At 33.7% G+C, this 26,459-nt stretch overlaps 1 long non-coding RNA gene across 1 annotated transcript; it reads right to left on the bottom strand.

The window, feature by feature from the left end:
- Window positions 1-16,341: 16,341 nt before the first annotated feature.
- On the bottom strand, window positions 16,342-21,154 carry LOC145241579 (uncharacterized). Its single transcript, XR_013862585.1, has 2 exons — window positions 21,083-21,154; window positions 16,342-17,160 (listed from the first exon to the last, which is right to left on the bottom strand). It is a non-coding gene; the product is annotated as an uncharacterized LOC145241579 (long non-coding RNA).
- Window positions 21,155-26,459: the final 5,305 nt, after the last annotated feature.

Here is a 26,459-nt window from a genome sequence, read left to right as displayed (position 1 = left end):
AAGAGTTCCTACCTAAAATAAAAATCCATTATTCATTGAACTTTTGAATAGTCAAGTCGCTGCCTGATGATATCTGTTGTTTGATTGAAACAAGTGGCTGTTTGTAGCAGCGGGATGTGAGCATGTTTATATAACAATAAACAAGTATATATATATATATATATATATATATATATATACGTACATATTGATATATGCATGCACATATTTATGTACACACATACACGCACATATATACACGTATACATAAATACATATACACACATACATATATATATATTAAGTAATGTGATTGATAATTTAAAATTTAAAAATCAAATTATAATTAAATTAAAAAGCCGTTTCATAAGAAGGAACAACAACAAAATCAATTATCTGTACGATCGTTTCGGAAAACAATGCTTTTTATTGTGGTAGACATCAAGTTACGTACAATAATTACATATAGTTTTTAATAAGCAAGGTCTCCTCGTCAACAAATTTTGAAGGGTTTTTATTAAATTTAAAAGACACCATAAATAAACATTGCATTAAAAGTAAGGCAGATGTATCTTTTAATTTTTCGCCTTTTGAAATCAGGAACTATGGTTAAAATACTCATTTAGATGTTTGCTATAGCTTTTTACCTTATTGAATGATGAATTTTTAAAATTCATTATTCAATAAGGTAAAATCGATGTTAAAGTACTTATAATAATTGTAATAAATTATTATAATGTTGGTTTATTAATGGTTATTATTTTGATTTAATTTGTTAGAAGTGTGAAAAACAGAGGATTGCTTACGTGGTGGCGCCGATCTCGGAGGCGAAATTCCAATCTGAGTGTTTAAGAGGACGGGTCTTATATAGATTTGGAGGAGTAGTGGGAAGAACGAATCTAATGGTCAGTTGTGTTTATGAAGTACTGGCGAACGGTTGCCACAAGCGTTGTTACTCGTTGCTCTCAGTTTTACCTTAGTTTGTTACTCGACTCCAGTCGGGGGGGGGGCATAGGGAATCCTTTGCAACACCTCGAAGCTTACGCAATCACTTGGTAATAACCTTTACGCTCAGAATATTTTTTCACAATGTATTATGTATTTCAAACAGTACATACGAGGGGCGTGCAATAAGTAATGTCCCTGACCCTCTTCCAGTTGTCTGATCTAGCTGAAATTTTGCATATACAATGATATATATCTCTACGGGTTATGTGGAAAATACAGCTCTGAACTAATTGTGGTTTCTTTTTTACAGGTGTTTGAACTGAGTCAGGTGTGAAATGGAGCCTGTTGAATGTCGAGCAGTGATCCGATTTTTGTATTTGAAAGGACGCACACCACAGGAGAATTTTTATGAAATGAAAGAAACTTATGGTGATAATGTGCCATCATATGACCTTGTAAAACGCTGGCATCGTGAATTCAAACATGACCGGAAGTCTGTGAAAACAGCTCCAAGACCTGATCGCCCATCTTCTGCCATTGATGAGGCATCTTTCCGTCAAGTTGAGGCTGCCATTTTGGAAGATCGGCGCATTACTATTCGCCAAATAGCCCAAGATGTCAAGATTAGTACAGCGTTTATGGAAACTATCATCCATGACCATTTGCATATGCATAAGGTGTCTGCCAGATGGATTCCCAGATTGCTCATACCATTCCAGAAGCGAGAACGCGTCGAGTGCTAGAGGATGAATTTGGAGATGTGCCAAGAAGATGAGTCAAAGTTGTTCAAAAGACTGATTGCCCAGGATGAAACCTGGATCCATCTCTATGATCCAAAGCCCAATCAATGCAGTGGAAGCACTTGGACTCACTACCTCCAAAGAAGGCAAGGGTGCAGCCCTCCACTGGCAAGGTCATGCTCACAGTCTTCTGGAACCAGGACGGAGTAGTGACGACGGATTTCTTGGCAAAGGGTACCACAATTACAGGAGCCTATTATGCTTTACTTTTGAGGAAATTAACGGAATCTATCAAAATCAAGAGGCGGTGCAAGACCAGCAAAGGTACCCTCCTCCTGCAGGATAACGCTCCACTCCACAACTCGCATGTCGCTAGATCAGAAGGACGGGCGTGTGGTTATGAATTATCCCCATCCTCCCTACTCTCCTTACCTTGCGCCCTCTGACTTTCACTTCTTCCCAGACATGAAGTTGTTTTTGAAAGGAAAGCGTTTCCCAGGTGATGCAGACTTGATTTTTGAAGTCACGTCGTGGTTGGAGGACCCACCTGGCGTGTTCTACAAAATCGGTTCGCAGATCTGCATCAAACGATGGGAGAAATGCATAACTCTGGGTGGTTCCTATGTAGAGAAAGACTAATAACTGTTCCAAGTTTCGTTGCTCTAGTGCTATGGGAAGTGGGTCAGGGACATTACTTATTGCACGCCCCTCGTATTAGTAAGAAAATTGCAAGCTATCAGACTTCCAAAGAGGGTAAATTTTGCCTTCTTTTATTTTCTTCCTTTGAAGAATGTAATGCTGGGTATGGGGAAGGCAAAGCAGCTGCCAATATTGCCCTGCTTTTTGTTGAAACCAACCGAGAGCTCTTTTTAATTTCCTCGCCGTACCCTTAGGTGCAATTGTCTGGATCTCTTTTGCACTTGGTTCACCAGGAATATTAGTTACGTAGGACTTCAGGTTATTCATAAGCTCTGTGGCACCTATGATAACTCGTATGATTGATATCTCCTTAAGAATCCAGTTTCTTTTCATGTATGACCACCATCATTAGGAATACTCACTTCAATCAAGGTTGCAACTCTCTCTGACTTATTCCATATAACTGTCAGGTTTCACAGCACATTTTCAATGTAAGTGGCTGTAAGGATTACATGGTCGTAATAGTATCGTACTTCAATGAAATGCACTATGATGAACTTGTTCAGATCCTTTCCACCGTCGACGTAAATAAATCTAGACAAGTCATTTCCAACAGTTCTTTCAGGTTGATGTTCCCAGGACTTGCTGCTACACTGGATGTTTAATTTTTTACAGATGGTCCATTGGAGGTCCTTACATACTCCATCATGTATCGCTGTATAGTAGCCGTCCCCTAGAAGAACCTTGCAACTTGATATCAGATGACCAACACTTTCCAAGTCTCTATGGCAGAACCTGCATTTATCGTCATTACTGATCCCTGCCATCTTCTTGAATGCATTGGTCATCAATCCCTGGTCTTGAGCAGCCATTATGACCTTTTCCTGATCGTGGTGGAGGGCTCCCCTTTTGAGCCAGTCCAAGGAACATTCTTTATCTATGTATTCCTGAGAGACCCCCCCAAATCCTTTGCACTCTGATGTTGGTCCCATTCTTTAATGTTCATCCTTTGGAAGGTCTCGGTATATTTCTGCTCTTTCTTGCTATTTCTGTGGCACACTTTGGTTGCCTGTATGGGATGTGCTACTATAACGGAAATCGTTGGGACTGTGGCCGTATCGAAAACTTTTTAGAAGGTGATAACAACTTATGAAAAAAAAGGGAAATTATGGGGAAAAAAGTTCCAAACGTCCTGGTTAAATTATGAATCAAGAAGCTTGTTCATTTTTTTATGAGGATTCATAATTAGTATTCTTTTTCTGCACGGAGGTAGCCAATGACAAATCTATGCTTCTGAGGTACGTTTATGACAGGACTTGCTTTCTTAGAGTATCACGCCGTCAATATCTGCAACAGAGAGAGGAAAGTGTCTAAGAGAAATCCTGCAGCATAAAACAACGACCCCTAGAATTACAGCATAGCTTAATATTCATCTTTATATTACTGTATCAACAAATGTTTTCGCCGATAGCTTCACAGTCCTTAATTTCACGGGCGAAATCCCATCCAAAAACCACTGCGTTCGTACCCAAATGTAGAAAAAAAAGACACTTAAGGTCGTGTAGAAACGTCAACATTTGAGAAAAGTGACAAGAGTGAGAACACGTATCAGCGTCTCATGTATGCGTTGAAAATCAATAGTTAGTCATACTCTGTTACAAAATATATTTCTACAAAATAAATTCATCAAAGGACTGTTTTTACTTGTGTTCACCTATCTCCTATCCGAAAGGAAAATCACGTTTTCACTGAGACTTCTATAAATTTTTGGCCACATTTTTAGAGGATACATAAGTAGGGTGTCATGTAGCGAGATGTTTGTTCACAATACGTTTATACTTCTGCTTATCGGTACAGTGAGGGGACTCCAAAGACTAGCTGCTATATGGTAAAGAAGTTTGTAGAGTAGAAAACTTTCCAGCATCTGCGGTCATCCACTGTTAAAGGTTGCGATTTTACTGATTGTCGTGTTGGCTAGATTTATTTACGTCGACGGTGGAAAGGATCTCAGCAAGTTCATCATAGTGCATTTCATTGAAGTACTATACCATAGTGCGGACGCACGTATCGCAGCAGCAGCAGTAACGTATGCAAAGGACTAAGCCGCGTGCTAGGTGACGTCACTGCGAGTAAAAAATAAACAAAAAGATTATTAAAAAAGGTGACTCAGAGATGAACGTATTTTTACGTGGTCTGAGAATGTCAGGAAATGACGTGCCCTAAACATAGCCGGACAAAGACAGAGTACCATGTTTTCGACGCGGCAGTCTTGTTACCGGCATTGGAGCACAAGAAAACTTTTGAACAAAAAGACGAGGTTTTATTCTGGAAGTACCTGTAAATAAATGATTGTGAGTCGACTTCTCTCCTTGTCTTTGTTTCCTTGCAACTGTCTACATACAACGTGTGGGTCCCGAATGTTGACATGTAACGACCCTGTTGCAGTACATATAAAAGAAGCAAAGCGATTAACATTGCGATGATTGAAGCTATTAGAGTCTTTTCGCTCTGTCTACGAGTGAGAGATTAGTGATTAACGCACCAGCTCAATTACGACACTAAAAATTAATGCATGAGCGAATACCGGCTTTATAGTGATATAGGGTACTCACAGATGAGAAGGTTTCTAGCACGCCAGAGGAAGCTCACTTTCCTTAGTAGTGTTGATACTGTATCTGGTTATGTCAGTTCCCGTCTTACTTACTACTATAACTTGTCTTGTATGATAAATGTATTTATGATATTTTTTGGAAACATACGCTAATGATTATTTGAATTAGAGAGCAAGTGACTACGATGAATGTATTTACGTAATGTTTATATAAGGGAAATCGCTAGACATTATGATGGCAAGAAAATAACGTTTATATCTACTTTTTCGTAAATGATAAAAATATCGATAAAGGTCAGTTAGTTTCCAAATATCCATGTAAGGTTTTTATTATGTTTGAATAGTTTGAATGCAAAATGCAATAACTCCATTTTATAAAAAAATTAGATAATAAACAATAAAATGGGTCGATATGTTAAATCTGCACTTATAACATATATATATATATATGGTATGTGGTCGAGTGATATAATATATTTACTGTTAAAGATACTGAAGATCACCGAAAATAATTCATCATCATATAGTATGGCTCTGATAATTTTTTTAGTCGTTATTAGTTTCCTTGATATTTTTCTAATTATAATTATTTCTACTAAGATATTAGGTACTAAGGAAAGGAACCACGTGAAGGTTGCCAACATGCTAAGTGGAAGTGATGTCTGTAACAAACTGGATTCGAACTTTGGACACCAAGGTCGCCAGTCCGTGTTGTTAACCGTTGAACCGTCGCTACCACCCAGAAAAGAGTTGCTATGCCGTCAAACAACACAATATAAAAGGACAAATACGGAATATGGCGGGACAGGCAAATCCTAACATAAAATCTGTTCTTTAATTTCTCAGTTAAACTGTAGCGTATATATTTTTTATATCGCTTTTATTGCAGATAAATTTCCTTCTCTCGTTAGTATAATATACTTACATGGGATTTAAGAAAATCCCAATTCGTATTTTTTTGAAAAAAAGTTCTTTTTCTATTGCAATTCATTCCACTTCTATAAAAAGAAAACTTATTTTTCATTATTTATTTTTTAATCCTTTTAAGCCTTCAACAAAGCAGTTCACAAAGTAAAATAAAATACAGAAAAAAAATTTCAATTACCTGCGTAAGTTGATTCTAAACAAACAAGTGACATTAAACGAATATTCTATTTATATACGTAAGTAGTAATTACTAGAAAGAGTGTGAGGGAGGGGGTTGTTCTCTCGTTTTTCTTCCTATGTGCTAATCCTTGTCATGATGTGATTAAAATAAAAGGCATTGCTTAAGAAAAGAGACGATTTTTGTATGTTTAAATTAGTTTAGTTACCCGGCGTTGTCCTGGTGTTAAATTTTAAATATATTGAATATTTATATTTATTTATATTTATCGTCGTATCTATAGATACTATTGCGGTAAGACACTTCATAGTCCTAGGATCACTTTTCACGCGCATTAAAAATTTGAGATCCTACGCTCATCAAAGATGATTATTGGTGATTAAACAAATGTGGCCAATAAAAATAAATTCCGACTTTAACTATTTTGAAATGATTTTTTTTTTTTAAATAAAAAGATACATTTCCGCCAAAATAATTAAAAATAAATACATTTCTAGAAACCGACATTCGTGGTATTTACTTAAACATACCGAACAAAAATATTTTTTCTTGAATATACTTTGTTTCAAAAGGGTAATAATGTTACAAATTTATATAAGACTTCACTCCTTTGATTTTTTGTGTGTGCATAAATATTCATATTAAAATCCGTTTTCTATTCATTTAAAATAAAATATAACTTTGTTATATACTAGCAGTTTAGCCCAGCTTTGCTCAGGCCCTTTGTGTTGTCCATAACTTGCCTTATCTGTGAAGACACTGTATCTACTTTAGTGGACTCTATTACAGGCAGAAATTTGGATTGCCAATGGGTAGCCCCTTAAGTGGGGTCCTGGCGTGCCTGTTTCTAGAGTTTACTGAAAGCGGCCCCTTAAAATATAAATTACCTGAGGGTGCATCGTATTACAGGTACATAGATGACATTCTACTCTTTCTCCCCAAATCGTCGAATATTGATAATGTCACTAACAAACTTAATAAAATAGAACCTACCATCAATTACACTTAAACTGAAAATAATAATTCCATACCTTTCCTAGACATGCAGTTAATTAATAATAATAATCAGCTAAAATTCAAAGTACATCGTAAAACAACTAATAAGAATGATTATGTACATTTTTACTCTCAACACAATGACAACGTAAAAAAGCCATTATAATTGGATTTTGCCTAAGAGCTATGAGAATATATAGCAAAGAATATCCAAAAGATGAATTTGAATATATAGAAACTACATTCAAGAACTTACAATATCCCCAATACTTCCTACTTCACGCTAAAAAAAGGCCTTAAAAATTTATCCAAACCGAGACCAAAACCACCCCCAACAAAACCTAACACACAATAGAAGACTAATTGTTTCCACTAACGATGAAAATTATAACATTTATATAAACCTTAACAAAATCGGCTTTCAAATAGTTTTATTTGCATACACTCCCCCAGTATATATACAACTAAAAACATCGACCTTCTCGTCAGTGACCACACCTCTTAAAAAGGCCGAACAATTCTGGCGAAACGTCGAGCTTCCGGTCTTCCGCTTCCTTTTCACATAATATATATATATATATATATATATATATATATATATATATATATATATATAAAGCTGAAGGTATGTGTGTGTGTGTCTGGTCACGAATAGGCTCCTATATGGTTGACTATTTAAAAAAAACTGATTACATATAATGATAGAATATGTACCGAGGATCAGGAATGGGTATGTTTGATCTGGCAGAACGGTGGTTCATAAAAATTGTGGGATCTGCGTTCGTGCCTGCCCCCCAAAGTATGGAAATAAAAAATGAAAAAAAAAAAAAAAAAAACGTTTACAAATGTTTTTGATATAGATGTACATAAGAATACTTTGATAAGTACGTTTCAACTTAAATAGGGATAGTATAATAAAATTGGGGGGGGGATCTGGGTTCGCGCCTGTACTCCAGGGACATATGGCACAAACTTTAACAAAGCTTTTTCATATCTATTTGCGTAAGTATACTTTGATAATTATGTTTCAGTTTGAAGCAATATGGTATAATTATTGGGTGTTTGTTCGCGCCTGACCTCCATAGAATGTAAATATGTCACAAAGTGTAACAAGGTTTTTTTAAAAGGGTCCACAAAACACCTTAAATTTAATCTTAATTCACGTTAGCTTTTATTTATTTTTTTGAGTTGAGTCATATTCACCTCATGAATCCATGTTCTTATTAAAGTGAAAGTATAAAAACAAGCCGGAACTTTAGACAATTCTCGACACAAATTTTGCATAACTCTGTTTTTTCCTTCTGCACTTGCACGTGGCACTCTTTCGAAAATAGATAAATGGATAAATAATAAAAAATAAGAACGTTACTTGTTATCGTGTCAAAAGAAGGAAAAAATCCTGCTCACTTGATTACGTGTCTTTTTAAATAAAATTACATAACCATTTTATTTTTATTTACATATCTGTTTAAGCTTTTTTTGTCAGTGTACTATAAGGAATTCAGTTGATTACAACCCTTTCTGCGTGTTCTTTACATTACAATAGTACAACCCTGAATCCGACAGCGCAATACTACACCGTTCAATACTGCAAAACTGAAACGAAGCTGTTCTGCTTAAAAAGGACGCCATTTTCTTCTTATTCATATTTATATTGATTCTTTGCTGTAAAAAACTAAAGTAATTACGTGTTTACGTTTTTAATATCCCATTTTGCTGTTTCGGATTATTTTACTGAAGTAAGTAAAGCTTCATTATTTTTCAAAGCTGTTTTTGTTTCTTGTTTTTCGATATTTCGTCGATATTATTTAGTAAGAGTGTTTAGCAGAAAAGCTAATAAACGACTACCCGAAAAAATAAATATACAAGAAATAAATGTTACCATAGTAAATAAAAGTTCAGTTCATGTTTTTTTTTAAATAGTTTTTAATGCTCTTTACTTGAAATAATTTCAGCGAACCGAAATTAAAACGAAATTTGAGGCGATTACTACTTAAATGAATTTTTATATAAACTACACACGCCATAATCGAATATTCCTCAAACACAAAATAACAGAAAACATTAAAATATGTTTATAAATATTCCTTACGTTGACGGAGCCCTCTTAAATTGTTAACACAGAATGCTCAGGTGCCCCTCCTTCAAATTAAAAACGGGGCTCTCCATTTCAAAGTCGCTGACGTTTCGATTTTTTTTTAAACCGGTTCGTGAATTAATTTTTTTTTTTACAAACTACTTAAAACTACAAACCAATGAACTTTTCTACCATAAAAGTAACTTTTATTGACTATGGTGACATTTATTTCTTGTATATTTATATTATTATATATATAACATTTTCTCTTTGTAAAGAAACATCATTTTGTATGTCACTCTTGCCTACGAATGGAAACAAAGTTGATATAAAAAAATTATATTTTCGCGAAAATTATCTTTACTTTCATCATATTTTGCTTAGGGTAAAATTTTTGAGTATCAACACCTGTCTCTTTACAGCCCCCTCCTTTTCATAACCTATCATACTTTCACAATCCATTTTCTGTAGGCTGTTTTTGAACCCAGTCAACAACGGGTGCTTCTGCTAATATATATATATATATATATATATATATATATATATATATATATTTGTTTAAAAAAATTCCTACCAAACTCCTCTGTCTGGCATGGATCTTGATATATAGGCTATTCAAACCAATAACCTTTATATTCGGGTTTTAGCCGGAGAAAATCGTTGAAGTAGTGTGAAAATTTTAAAAATCAATGCAACTTGCCAGGTGAAGGTCGAACGACGGCATTACGAATATGCATGCATGACGTAATAGCTATACATTCTGTTTTAATTTTTAGCCTTGCAGCAAACATGCATTAACGTCAAAGGAAAAAGTAAATCGTAAGCTAAACGTTTGCGCTTCGATTCCCGGTGGTGGCGCACGATTCAGTATTTTTAAAAACTTTTAAAATCATTACTATATATTTAGTCCAATATAATATAGTAATAAATAAATCAAAATTAATCAAAATATCATATTTAAGCGTATTTTACGACCGGACAATGCAATTTATATATTTATAAAACTTAAAATCTGTGTACGAGATGACACTTCTCAACCTACATACTCAACGAATGTTTGATATACAGCCTTGAAATTTGGTATATAAGGACAAATTTTCATCGGTTTTCATCCCGGAATAAATGTTGCTAAGGGGTCAAAAATGCAAGATTAGTACATTGGGGAGGTCTATCGGAGTTTTTCTGTTTGTCAACTGTTTCACAAATGCGTATACATGAATCGTTTACATGACAGGTAACATAATTTAAGAATAAGTAGGTTTGAAAACACTTTTTAAAGATCGTATGAAGCTCCCACAATGATGATCGTACTTGATTCATTGTCTTTATGTTTTGCTTTCGATATCAGCACGAGTATTTTTTGATTCACAAGAAGTGAACTGTTTATATAATAATACATATATAATACTCGCATTCACATATCTCAGTTTCTTTCTGTTTGTTTTTAATTCATTTTTTATCAAGAAATTTAACGTTATGTTTAATACCTATGATAGTTCCGTTTACAATAAATAAGAATTCTGCATTAAGTAAAATATAATATTTATTCGTATTTTATGACCGGGTAATACCGGGCGCTCGGCTAGAAAGAAAAGACTTAAAGATGTATTTGTTTAAAACATATTCAGTTGATGCTAAAAATTATTTTAATGGAAAGAAGAAAATTATATTTTCCTTAATCTTGACCGATCTTTACAAAAATCTTTTTAAAAAGTGATACCATTATTCTTTGATGTAAAATACATCGTGTAATTTCCATGAAATCCAGTGCATTTTATTTTAATTTCAAGTATTAATTATATTGGCGTATATTTTTGCACTTTAAAATAGGGAAGGTCAAAATGACCGCTGGCTATAACGTCCTATCGCCACCGGATAAGAAATCTATCGTTGTTAGTTTGATAACAGCTTTATATTCCTGTTGTTCAGTAGCGAAACGGATGTGGAAGCACTATCGCTCGCATTCAGATTGTCAGATGCTTAGCTCTATTCTTAAGTAGGTTATTTACATCTTTCAGCCTTGTTCGTCGGAACAGATGTTACAGAAGATTGCAAGATTTTCATTTTAAAAAAATCCTTTAATTAGATCCTCACAGGAATCAAACAAAATTGGAAACTTTTGTTTTGTCCTTTATGCAGATGCATAATTTTGGGGGTGAGTTTTGATGCGGCAACCATAACAGTCACATTTTTGTAATACTATTCCTAGTCTTGAGTATTCTGACTTTCCAAAGATTTCGACCAAGGTACTCTCCGTGATTGTATAGCTGCTTGCTAGTTGATTTATAGTGACCTGCGTTCAAATAATTATATGCAATTCCTGAAAAAAGGTTATGGTGTCTTACAAGATTTTAGAGATGAGATATTATTATTATTTTTTTACCGTGTCTGTGTTTTGTCATCGTTTAAAGGAGGTGAGGGTAAACGTGCACTGGGAATAACGTCAGTTATATTAAATCAGGGATGAGAGGAAATAAATCCTGTATTGCTCTTTATCTTGGCGAAAAATATAGATCAGATATGTGTAGTATATATTGATATATAAGTATTTAAATATACATATATAGGTGTGCTCATGTGTGTGCGATTGTGTATATATATATCTATGTTGGCTTTTGATGATAGGATGCTGCCTAGGTATGGGAAGTGGTCCACATTTTCCAGTCTAGCGTTGTCGATGGAGATGTTTGGGGGTGAGACTGGAGTACTGTTTGGTGGTGATTGATGGAGGATTTGTTTTTTTTTTATATTAATTGTTAGTCCTAGCTGTTTGTACGCCCTCGTCAAGGCAACCAGTGAAATACAACACCGTCTCAGCTGTGCCAGTGGGGCTTTCTCAAGGCTAAGGAAGAGAGTATTTGAGAACCGTAACCTTCTGACAAAGACCAAAATCATAGTATATAAAGCTGTCTTGCTGCCCACTCTTCTCTATGGATCGGAGACTTGGACCACATACAGGAGGCACGTAAAAACCCTGGAGACATACCACCAAAGATGCCTCCGAAAAATTCTCAGAATTAGTTGGAAGGACCGACGCACCAACACCAGCGTCCTGAGTGAGGCTGACATTCCCACTATCATCGCTACTGTTGCTCAACGCCAGCTTAGATGGACTGGTTATGTTGTCCGAATGTCGGATCTCCGCCTCCCAAAACAGATTTTCTACTCTCAGCTTGTTGAGGGAAAGCGTGCCCAGGGTGACCAAAAGATGAGGTATAAGGACAACATCTAAGCAAATCTAAAGCGGTTTCACATGGACCTTGAGACATGGGAGGACGTGGCTGGGAGCAGGTTGGCATGGAGGAGCGCTGTCCACGAAGGTGCTGCGCTTCATAATAGTGACCTAAATCAAGCTGCTGAGGATAAACGCAAGCACAGAAAGGACAGATTATTAACCAGACACACCCAACCCCACCCCACCACCACTACCTTTATCTGCCCAAATTTCACAAGACAAATTGGGTCTAGGATTGGGCTCTATGCTCACCTGAGGACCCACAGAAGCCACAACGGAGGACAGTCTTACTCGGACACGAGTGACCGCCGATGATGATATATATATACAATTATTTACTACAATAATTACTAATGACACTAGTGGTTCATCCTTTCGGAAATGCAGAGAGAGAAAAGAAGGTAGGTAGATATAAATGTAAAAATGAATAAATAATTTTTCCCATGTATTTATAATCAAAGTAAGTTACTGTTATTTAAGTCAAGAATCCAGAAAAGCATTGCGAAATATACAGCCACTCTGATGAGTCATAGACGACGAAACACGTGTCAGTGGATAATTACATTTTAAAAATAATATATATACCGCTCGCCACGTGGGGGTACCAAATTGGTTAAAAGGGAAAATTATTACCAAATCGCATTTAGGTAAAATTGCACTTTCGTAAATAATTGAATTCATTCAAAACATATCGCTAAAACCAAAACAAAACAACATCTAAGTAAATCGCGATATACCTAGACAGTTGGCGAGATGGTCCAGGGGTAAGGGTTTAGGCTCATTACCGTTGAGTCCCGATTTCGAATCTCGCTAGATACAGCCACTCTGATGAGTCGTAGACGACGAAACACGTGTCAGTGGATAATTACATTTTAAAAATAATATATATACCGCTCCCCATGGGAGGATACCAATTGGTTAAAAGGGAAAATTATTCCCAACTCGCATTTAGGTAAAAATGCACTTTCGTAAATAATTGAATTAATTCCAAACATATCGCTAAAACCAAAACAAAACAACACACACATATATATATATATATATATATATATATATATATATATATATATATATATACAGACATATATAGAGAGAGAGTGCGTGCGTGTGTGTGAGGCGCCTTCTCGACCTTTTTACTCATACTTGAAATTTGGTATATAGATATATTAAGATATTTGAAAAAAAAAATAATGGGCTTTTATCCGGAAATAGGGCTTCGAAGAGGTCAAAATTGAAAAATTGCTACGTGAGGGCGTCATAGGATTTTTATTTGTTTTTCAACTGTTTCACAAATGCGCATGCGTGAATGGTTCTTATGACGGATTGCTTATGTTGGCTGGCGCAATGATTATAGTATTTGACTGATTATCCTTATGTTTTGGTTTCGATCTCAACACGAGTTTTTTTTTTTTTACTTACAAGAATTGAACTGAAAAAACAATACTCACATGCACCGGTTTAAATTTGTTTGTTTTTTACTTCATTTTCTAAAGGAACTACGGTAATCCTGTTTATAATAAATAAGAATTCTGCATAAATTAAATATGTATGTGTATGTTACGACCTGGCAACGTCGGGAGGCTTGCTAGTACATCTCTCTCTCTCTCGTCTCTCTCTCTCTCTATCCCTATATATATATATATATATATAAGTGCACATTTATAAATTTTACAAAGTAAGGTATAAAAATGTAATTTAAATTGAATAAAAAAATTAGCTTTGATTTATTTTATGTAATGTATATTTTGTTGCAATTTTAAAACATTATCATTCATCTAGCAATTAATGATATAGATATAAAATTTTCAATTATATTTTAAAAAAGTACAAGAGAATGTACATTACATAAAATAAATCCAAGGTAATTTTTTTATTCAATTTTAATTAAATGTTTATACCTTACTTAGTAAATTTACAAAAGTGCACTTTGAAAATAAATAAATTTCAAATGGAATATTGTACCTTTATTTTTAAAACCTATAGTAAAAACATTTTGTTTAACAATTTTTATGCCTTGGATGAAATGCTTTTATAACTTGTATCTTATCTTTTTAAGATTATATTTTAAAACTCTTCTTCTTTCTATTTCAGTTTGTATTTCTCCTCACACCCCACCTTATTTTTGCAACCCCCTCATTGTATTATTACAGGTCTGAATATTCACTCTGTTTCAGTTTGTATTTCTCCTCACAACACAACTCATTTTTGCAACCCCCTCTTTTTATTATTACAGGTCTGAATATTCTCTCTGTTTCAGTTCGTATTTCTCCTCAGACCACAACTTATTTTTATCAACCCCCGCTTTGTAATACAGGTTTGAATAATGAGAACATCTTAATTTTTTTTACAAAAACTTCCAAATAACTTTTTTAGATTAAATTTTTTAAACTTCTTTCGGAATAGAAAATCTTTAATATTTCATATTTCAGATAGGTTTCATTAACAAATATTCAGTACATAACGAGAAAAAAAGATGAACATTTCAAAAAGAACTGTATAACTAGTTTCGCTCAAGAGTAGTCCTCGCCAAGTCTTTGTATTGTTATTCTATTATTATTATTATTATTATTATAATTATTATTATTATTATTATTATTATTATTATTATTATTATTTTATACATTTTGTGTCCTGCTCTTTCGCACGAAGACACACACACACACACACACACACACACACACACACACACACACATATATATATATATATATATATATATATGAGAATCTTTGACCGACATATTTTAAACTTGGTACATAAAGTTATGACACGTAGAAAACTTTTGGATACGGAATTCAGCACTGCTAAAGGCTCAAAGTGGAAGAATTGGGAGTCATCGGATTTTCATCTGTTTGTCAAGTGTTCACGAATGCGCATGCGCGATCGTGAAACATGACAATATATTTATGTTAGAAATGAGTAAGTTTTAAAACACTTTTTAAATATCGTGCTAAACTTGTCTAATGGTTATCGTACTTGACTCACTATCTTTAGTTTGGGTTTCGCTCTCAGCTCGAGTATTCTTTTTTACCTATAAGACGTGAACTATTTAGAACAATACATAATACTCGTATACACATGTCCCATTTTCTTTCCATTCGTTTAAAGGATGTTAACGTTGCATTTAATACCGGCCATCTTCTAGTACATCTTCTAATATTTAATATTTACAGTACATATAAACTATTATTATTATTATTATTATTATTATTATTATTATTATTATTATTATTATTATTATCTTGTTTCTGTTTTGACACTGTTCTTTATTTTCTATAGTCCTTTGCTTTAAACCCTCACTCATTCTGTTAGTAGAATTCAACCCATATTATTCACCCCTAATTCTACCCATAATTCTCAACCACCCGCCTTAAGACATCTATGCCACTCGAGTGATTTCATAAATGACGATTGGGGCCCGAAAAACTGTCCGATCAAGTGACACATTCTTTTGACGTATTTGCGATAATGTGATTACTATATTTTCTCTCAGATATTCAACAACTACTGGTACCTCATTTTTAGTAAACTGATTATTAATAACTCCAGAATAACTATTGCAAGGAATCACGGTTGTTTAAAAAGCGTGTGCTGATACGTTCATAAGGTTCTTTATGTGGAGATAGTTGTTATCTAACCAGTCGTGTTGTTTCCGTTTCCTGAGTTAAATTATATCAATGCTAGTCTTATGGCATAATATAACACATTTGTATGACTACGTCATGTCATTGTATAATGCAAGATCTGATTTTTCTAAGTATAGTATTAGTGGTAAGCCCAAGTTTGATAGGTGAGTAGAATGTTAAATTAAGTGGATGATCTGACATGATCTGCAAACACATATTAGCGTCTCGTGGAACATTAAGCCTCGATAATGAACAAAATTTAAACATATATACATATTGGGTTGGTGAAAAAATAATGTAGTTTCTGACGTTCAACTTTAAAAGATCATAACTCCTTTCATAAAAAACTTTATTAATAGAAATAAGAACCATTAGAATAGAAATATTTTCCCAACGGGAAACAAGTTTATTTATCCCATTAGCATAGAAATCTGTAGTTCTGAAAGCGATGAAGTCATTAAAGGCCGATTCGACATCATCTCAACTTTTAAAGCATTTTTTGCACAAGAAATTGTCGATATTCTGAAAAAAAACGATAATCGTTGGGTTAGAGGCCCGGTGAATATGGTGGATGAGGCAGTCTTTCGTATCCCAATTTGTTCGGCTTCTGCAGGGTCAGTTAAGCTACATACGGGCGAGCGTTGTCATGGAGGAGAATTGATCCCTTCATATTGATAAACCTCGTGCACATACGTTTCATCTGCTGGTGCATTTCTGTCAATTTGTCGGCAGTACTTCTCCGTCGTAATCGTTCTGCCTGGATTCAAGAACATACGTCAAAATCCGAGTCGTTTGTGTTGCGGAGAAGATGGATAGAAGACACCTCAAAGTGAAGTTTTATTTTATTATCGTTCAATTAATGTGCCACTCATTTATATAAATTTTTTGACTTCCTTTTTGCTTTCAATAGCGAACAACTGTTGAGTTGTCGACTTCTCGTATAGTTTTGCGAGGATCAGCTTCAAATAAGGCTTTCAAATGTCCCTTATCAACCTCAATCGGCCGGTCGCAACCATCTTCATCTTCTTTGCTTTCGTCACCATTGCGAAATTTCTTGAATCACCGCTGTGCCACACGTTCGTTAGTGGGTCTTGGACCAAACACATCATTGCTATCACGAGCTTTCCCAACAGCTTTTCGGACTTGTTTTAACAAGAACAAGAAGATCGTGCGTATTTAAATTTTGTTCATGCTGTCGAAAAGCCTGCAAAAATAAATGAGAAGATGGGAAATAGTAAAGAATAAGAAGATTCGATAGAGCGAAAAACGCGCTTCAGAATTATATATAACATGACGATATATGTCAATTAATTAATTCAGAAACCATATATAAAAGTAACATTCACATGTTGGATTACATACATAGATCTACATAGAGTATCACATGCTTTTAAACATAATACAATAAAGGAACTAGAATATATGCTACACACCTACTCACTACCCCCGAGTGTCCACGTTTCTCTGTACTGTAATTTGCTAGGACAACCTTGCATGATTATGCTTTTCTCTACAAGTAAACTCTGACTAAATATTCAAAATTACATCGTATTAGTGGTTCAAACAACTTATATCGTCGGTACGGCTAGCTATCACTGACTTTTACGAGGAACGCTGCACATTCTCTAAGTTATTTTACTTAAGGTAACAACACTAAGTTGGATATTACAGCGGAGAAAAGGGAGGGACTTGTCCTGCAAGACTAAGAAAGCAGAAAAAAGGACTTATCAGGTCTATACTGAGTTTTACTTAACAAGGTATTTTCTTTTTAATGGAACTAATAAATTCTGAGTAGAATTCATTTCAAACTATCACATACGAGCATTTCTATCAACAAGGTCACCATCGTTATATAATTAATATATTTAATAGCCGAAAAAATTATCATGTGATTTTTTTTATTCGAATTTAATTTTAATTGTTTTAAATTAAAAAAAAATATATGAAAAGATAAACATTTTAATATCAATTTAAATCGATTCCAGAACCCTGTGTAATGAAATTTGTCGAATTAACTCCGTTCGAAGCCAATCTCTATCCAAACCTCCGCATCTCTTCTTTCTCACCCAGCATATTATTTTTCTTGTTTTTCTTTATTTCACTAAGCTTCTCTCCCCCCCCCCATTAGTCCACGTCGCTTTCTCTTCTTCTTTTCCTAATCTTTCTTTATTTGCAATTTTTTCTTTCTATCCCTTCTTCATTTATTGTTTCTCCTTCAGCTTCCTTTCCATCTTCTACTATTTTTCTTCTGGATATACTCATTGCTTTTATTCTCTTTCTCCTTTTCTTCCTCGTTTCTAATTTCTTCATCTTTTCACCCTCTTGTCTTCTTTTTCTTAATTTCATACTTTTTCTATTCCTCTTTGTGATCCTCCCTATTCTTGTATGTCTTTTGTTGTTGTTGTTGCTGTTATATTTCTTCTTTTTTTTCTTTTTCTACTTATTCTTTCTCTTTTTCTTTTTTCTTCTTCTTTTTCTACTTTTTCTTCATCTCTTTCTTTTTTCTTCTTCTTTTTACTTCTCCGCACTTTTCTTACTATTCATCTAATGTCAGTTTTTCCTCGTCTTCCAATTCTTCTTTCTCGACACAATCATCTCTTCCGTTTTCCTCACTTCTTCATTATTAGTTTTTCTCAGTTTGTGATGGAACGAAAATCATACATCTTTTATAGCAACATCCCAACCGTTCATTTTCCTCCTTCTTTTAAACTAGCAGCGTTGGTGGTAGCTTTATTGGCGAAGATTGTTGCGTATCATTCCACATTTGTAGCCTATCTGATCATTGGATGATGATAGCATCGGTCTGACCCCCGGGGGATCGCCCTTCCCCCGGTAGGATTCGGGAAGACCTCGCGGCTAATTATCAGTGGACGATGCTAGCACTAATTAGGAACTAAGAGTAATCACTTCTACCATGCTGGGCTTAATCAGGACAATCTAAGTCATGCCACGTAATCGTATACGTACGCACTTATAAAGGCCTACGCATTTTCAAACGCATACATGTGTAAAAATATACACACAGACATACTTACTTACACGTCGCATACAACGACAAAGATATACATACTATACACAGCCAACAACATACAAAATAAAATAGATATCTCTTTTTAAATTTAAAAAAAAATGTGTATATGTTTATATATCTGTATGCACAGGATGGATTTACTCTTAAATAAAATTAGCTCGGCATTTCCCGGGTGTTTGGAGGTGTGTGTTGAGCGATAAAAACAGTGGTAGTGGGCGCGAAGGCGGAAAAGAAAGTGAAAAAAAATCTGACGACTTATAGCTACACCATGATGCAACCAGTAGTTTGGAACATTAAAATTAGGCAAAGTCAATCCAACCGATACGATAACTTGCACAAATGGCTCGCAATAAACCGACCTCTTCTTGTAGAAAACTACCCATTTGATGGTGAAGGAGTAAATGTTTTTAGCCAATTTTTCGATATTTGTCTTCCGAATGGCTAAGCTTCAAAACATTATCGATTTTGTGAAAATCCGTCCCCTCTGTCAAAACTTTCAGGCAGACATACAAACATGCATGCATATATATATATATATATATATATATATATATATATATATATATATATATATATATATATATGTATGCGTACTTTTAAAAAGGCAGGTGACATTTATATGGATAACTGATCATTATGATTTTTCAAACACAGTTGCTATGTGCTAAATAACTTTAATGTTGGCTACATCTATTTTAGTTTAATTTTATACAAAGAGAGGAAAAACGGCATGGACACCCATAGTGAAAATTCAGATTCTCAGTTAAAAAAATTAACAATAATTATTAAACATCAATTTATATATATATATATATATATATATATATATATATATATATATATGTATTAGTAATTTCAGGGTTTTACGTTGCATAATATGATCACACATTTTTGTCATCAAAATCGGCAAAATTATCCATTTTTCAATCAAATCCATTAATCGCTCGCTCTAGCCGAGGATCCACCACGGTGCACCGGAAAGAAGCTCCACATGCCTCCCCGCAGTGACTTCGTCCACAATAAATTGTAATCGACATTGTACTGCAGAGAAATTACGATTGATTTTATAAAATTATTTTTAGAGAATGGCTTGAATTAAAGTTTAAAATATAAAATTAATACCATGATTCAACAATTCTCTAAATAGAACCATTCATTTCGATTGCGGTCCTATCTCATCAAAAATGTATTGTTGATTTTATTCACCAGCCCCTTCTACTTGTGCGATGATAATACTTGTGGGTTTAGAGAGTTAACGTTGGTCAAGATCGTACTGTTCGTTTTTTATTTGGATTTTTCGATTATCGATACATGATACTTATCGGGGGTATTCAAATAGAAAACTTATCCAAGAACACTGCCAAATGCATAACTTACATTTGTGTGAATTGAAGAATAACGAGCTAGCCATTTCTCAGTCAATAGAAAACGAACTCACGCAGACAAAGTGTTTTTACATAGATAAAGATAAGTAGAGATACTCATATATGGCTGATCTCATTTTAATAGGATAGATGTTGCAGAGTCCACTGTTTCATCAATAAACTTAATAGTATAGTTTTGCCTTAAGAAAAACAAATCTTCTATTAGTAATAGATCGATCTGTATTTTTGTTATCTAATTTGCATACGTCTTCGCAGTGTGTACGGTAATACTATGTAAATAAATGACAACGCTTAGAAAAGAGAGTTACTCGTTGCTTAAATGATTACAGGAAATATTACAACATGTTTGAATCAACATTGAGTACGAGGGATGAGAGAAATACACAGATAGCAGTCTAAGTGATACATAATGGGTTCAATTATAAGTAAACCTTATCTTTCAAACGTTGGATTCATGAGCATATTAGGAGGTTATACATCGTACAAGGAGCCACTGTCAGTTTCTATCTCTCGGCTAAAACTTAAAAATGCATAATAGATACCCACTAAGTTTATATTCTTCTTATTTGCTTAAAACCGGATGTATAAAATATAAATTAAAAAAAAAGAAACATTAATTATTTGGAATACAAATTGCCATTTATATCATTTAATATGATCAAGACGTACACGCATTAATTGAAACTATAATGTACATGGAGGTAACTCACTTGTTTACAGTGTTATTTTCCGTATGCCGACTTGAGTTATGTGCGTATTCCATAGACGGAAATGTGCTAGGTGAATAAGAAAGATGGAGAGTGGGATAGGTCGGAGGGAGAGGGGAAAATTAGTAGAAGTTATGTTATAATTTTGTCCAGATCAATGTCCGAGAGAAGAGCTAGTTAAAATGTAAAGAAAAAGAAAGAAAGAGGAGAGTATTCGTTGATTAATACACATTATATATATATGCATATATATATATATATATATATATATATATATATATATATATATATATATATATATATATATATAAAGTGAAATTGTCTGTGTGTGTGTCTGTCTGTCTGTGTAAATTTCCCTACTAAACTATTCTGTCAATTTTCAGTTTACCGACTCGAAATATCACATACGTGGTAGTGTGATTTGGGAAAATATTTTAAATCTGTTTTCGGCCCAAATTTTGCAGTTAAGAAGACAAATTCAACGATTTCACCTTTGAAAACTCTACCAAACCCCTTAGCCAATTTTGAGTCTAAACACTTGAAATTTTAGATGTAGGTTACTTGGACATGGATCAAACTTCTTAATTAGATTTCAAACCAAACAATAATTGTGTGAGGGATCCAAATTAGGGTCAAAGTTTTTAAAAAAAATTACCTCTCAGTAAATTTTGGGTCTAAACATTTAAAATTTTACTTGAAGTGAATTAAGATATGGGGCAAGCTTCTCAATCGGTTTTCGGCCGAATATTTGGCTACTAAAGGACCAAAGTTGTAAAGATTTTACCTTTGCAGTCTCTAGCAAACTATTTAGCCAATTTTTGGTCTAAACATTTGAAATTTTACAGAAAAGGTATTTAGACATATTTAGTTTTGGGGCGATAATTTGGCTGCCAAAAGATCAAAGTTGAAAGCGTGAATCTTTGCAAACTCTACCAAACTCCTCCGCCAATTCTATGTCTAAACACTTGAAATTTTTGATGTAGGTTACCTGGACATGATTTAAACCTTTTAATCTATATATACATATGCACATGAAGTTATGAACAGAACGTAGGGCCCGAGAAAAGCCAGATAGATATCGTCACCTCAAGCATCTGTTTATAAGATAATCGACAAATGAACATATGCATCACGTGCCAGGAAAATTATTCCAATGTTGCTGTTTTCTCTTTTCTTGAATTGTATGTCGCTCATATGATACAAAACTGTACCTGATAATATTTTGGTACGATTTGATCCCGTTACTTCTATTATTTTATCAGTACAACTTTCGGGGGTATATGTTTTATTAATTGCAGAACATTTCTATATAAAGTAAAATATGTGTATATGTTTAAATATATTTATGTATATGAATCATACTTAAACTAATAAACCGAATTTGAAAAAACAACCAATTGTAAAAACATATTATATAAAAACAAACATTTGATTATAACGCGTACCTAACAAATGTTGATAGGTCATAATCCTTAAAAATCAACAATAAATTTAAACGAGTTGTTCTCATCCAAATTGATTTTGCCGATTTTTCACATGACTAGACGCCATTAAAAAATAATGTTAATAGTAGATTTTAATATTGAAACTGCCTTCGTATAAAAATATAATATTATTAACCATAACAAATTATCTATTTGCAGTAGAATTGATTTTAGGAGATAAATAATTATATACCATACAAGCCTCGAATGCCAATATTATTCTAATTCTACTGAAATATATTTATGAAATTCAGATTCATTTTTAATTCATACATACTCTATTCCGGTATCCATTATGCAAGTGAAAACTTGTTCATCAGTGAATTTTTAATTTCGAAATAGATGGTTAACTACGAATGTGTCAAGATGCTACCAAGATTAAGACGTTTGGCGTAAAACGTCTTTCTTAAAAATAATAATGTAATATATCGTTAACGTCAATCGCTAAAGATTTAAAATAAATAAATAAATAACTTCATTTTACCCCCCCCCCCAAAAAAAAAAATCGATATGTTAATTTTGAGGAGAGGGGATCAAAACTTTCTAAAATGCCACTCCATTATCGAGCTTGGTTTAAAACTTGCGAATGTTTTTCTTTTGTTTGAAATCACGCGTGTACGTAACTAATGCAGACATTAAAAACTCGATCGTTGATTCAAACATGCACAATCCTTTCTTTGAACATCTAAGATGTTTCTCACACGGAGGATTTAAAACAGAAAAATAATGTACATTACTTTTGCGGAATACTTTGTATGTCGTCGAAAGATCCTTAAAAAAGTATAATTTAATTTAAAGCATCGACCACCTGTTTAAAATAATGGATTTATTAAAAAAAAAAACCTACATTGTTTACTTATTTTTTTCAGTTCTAAAATTTTATTTAAATATCAAGATAAATTTTGGCAAAAGCAAGATAAGTTAACCCTCTATTATTAAACGTTTGTAAATTGGTACAAACCTCTTTTTGTGCAGCCTGTAGGATCCAGTGCAGATAAAAGAAATGAAGAAAAAGAAGAAAATACCGCATTTTCTCTTAATATGCTTGCGATATCATCAGCTAATATGAAAATGGGATGCTTCCGATTTGCAATTAAAAATTTGATGTTTTAGAGATTTTAGATTTCACAATTAAAAATAATTTCATTATAGTATGGATTATTTATGACAAAGTAGGTTTTAGCTAGAGTGAGAAATGTGTCCTGTTAGCATTGACATTGTACACATACTTGAAACCGTCCGATACAAATATGTTCTTCATCCTGTTATGAAGTCATCACAATTAGCACATCACATTCTCGTATATAGTGATGAGCGTTTGATGCAAACAATGTTTTTGCATTCTTTGAAATAAAAAAAAAACATATTTGAAACATTGCCATTTTCTGACATTGATGTTTTCAATTCTTTAAAAAGTGCATCATTGATTAAAGGAGCGATTTCTCAATAAAAAGGCTCACTTCATATAAAACTCTCTCTCTCTCTCTCTCTCTCTGTCTGTCTGTCTCTCTCTCTCTCTCTATATATATATATATATTCCCTGAAGAAACGTATTTCGGACATTTTTGTTTTTTTTTTTACATAAGAGTCATGGTCCGAAGGCAACTGAAGGATAAGAGTTAATGAGTGAACATAATCACTGCAACAACAGCGCATTAAAAGTTAGTGATTAAAATGGGGTAGAAATAGCTTATTGGGGGGGGCGAGGGCTAAACAAGAACTTTTTTACATTGAAGACGATAAAAGTGCAGTCTACTGGAAAGTACGGAATGCAGGCAAGCAGAACAGATTTCCACAAGCATCAGTTCGAGGAAATAAGTTTTGTTAATGGAATTTGAGTTTAAATTTAGATACAGGTGACTAATGGAGAAATGTGTTGATGGTTTTTGTAGCAAGACGACGGTTATTGTGAATGTTTGGCAAACGTTGACTATACATTGAAGCTCGGTCAAAGACTTGTCGCGAAATAGTAGAACTATTTGATGAAAATCTATGGTCAATTCTATAGAAAAAGGCATGTTTTAAACAGTGCTTTTCGAGCTTAAAAATTTTGTGAGATATACATTGCAATATTTTTCATATTGAACATGTTCTAAACGTTGAATTACCAGATTGCTTCATACAAAAACTATTTCTATTCAGTTTTTAACATTGCTTTTTTTCACAGATAAAATATAGTATTTGATGCAATGTATTATCTCATGTAAGGAATGAATCATGTTTTTAAAGATTGATATTCTGACATGATAGGCACAACCTGATGCAACAATGCTTTCTATTAAACGAGAAAAATGTTTTAAGATTCGCTATTTCAGATTCAGAATGCTTGATGAAAATGCATCAAGAATTATTTTATCAAAGTATAGATAGTTTTATACAATGCCATTCATTGTTAGCTCCTGCATATGACCTTAAACTATATCCAGTGGTGAGGTCCCAGTTTGCGGCTTTGGGGAATGTAGAGGCACCTCTTAATTAATATTCCTCCCAGATATACTTTGACCTGGAGTGGTAGTATCTGTTAAGGGTTAAATAGAAACTGACTTGAAACAAAATCTATTTAAAACTAGATTCGGCATTAAATGGCCTAAAAAGGTTTGATATGCCGCAAAACAAAAAAAAACAACCAACCAACTAACATTCATTGTTATCACTATTTAAAAAAATACTGTTTCAGATCTGTTAGAAATCGTTCGATTAAAACTGTTTTTATTCTGTGAATAACGTATCATATCTGAACCATTACATTTTCCAACGAAATAGAAATTTTTGGATACAAATAGATTTTCTAGCCTAAAAAGCTCTGTTGAAAGGTACTTTTGTGACATCGTATATAAGAACAGTGTCTGATAGCTATCGGGTTTTCATCTCGGCCACCAAATATCGTGGCTAATACGAACTACCTGGATGCGGTTGCGGATAACCTTACACCAACACGCCATTGTATCAAGATGGCGACACAAGTGGAGAGTGTCATTTAACGGATGTGAAGATACTTTCTAAACATCAGAGCAGAAAACTTTAATCTACATTACATAACTCTGATGTGGTTGATTATTAAGCAGACCAAAGTTTAGCAACCCATCTTAATCAATAAAAAAGATCTCGTACATGTTCAACGGTTGGCAGTAAACATTATGGAGACACTTTCCACGTTTATTTCAAAAGAAAACTAAATTTATTTTATTTGCACAGTGAAAGATGCGCGGAGATTAATCCATTTTTATTAGGTTTCAAGTGTTTTGTTTTAGATATAGTATTGGTGTTTTTCCACAACGAACAATGTTTTGTACAGTGTTTTTAGAACATAATTGAGGCAATATAGGGTAAACCAATATACCTAAAAGCCACGATAAATATTCGTCCATTAGATGAACGCCCTTGACTTGCACAATTCCAGGAACCTCTTAGCTAAGATATAAAGTGATTTGTTCTGCCGTGGCGAAGGCAGTACATCTGTAGAGTGTCAGTTGAAAAATCGAAACGGTATGAATGAATGGATAGATTATATCTTTATTTCTATCTTAATTTGTTAACCTTTTCACTCTTTTTATTATTAATTAACTATGCCTGCATTTTTTTTTAATCTCTTTCGCTGTTTTTGTTTTTTTAAAAACATTTTCCATCCTTTTTCTCTTCTGCCTTTCAAAACTATTAGACAAAAATCCCGGCATGAACGAGATAAACTAATAACTACTAATAAAATACACAGTTGTGCTACATAGTTCAATAAAAATATAAAACTGCATAGTAAGTGGCAATCTTTAATAAACTCTTTTGCAAAGTTTCTTTCGAATGTTCTCTAAATTCTTTCTTGCTGAAGAACCGTTGCACGTCGAAATTACTACATTTTTCTTACGCCATTAAAAAAGACCGTATATTATTGCAATGATAAC

This window comes from Euprymna scolopes, chromosome 2 (assembly GCF_053919585.1).
Source record: "Euprymna scolopes isolate OS-2025 chromosome 2, ASM5391958v1, whole genome shotgun sequence".
In the NCBI taxonomy this organism is placed as follows: Eukaryota; Metazoa; Mollusca; class Cephalopoda; order Sepiida; family Sepiolidae; genus Euprymna; species Euprymna scolopes.
Note: the sequence above shows the minus strand (reverse complement) of the source record. Positions and strands in the feature narration are given on the sequence as shown.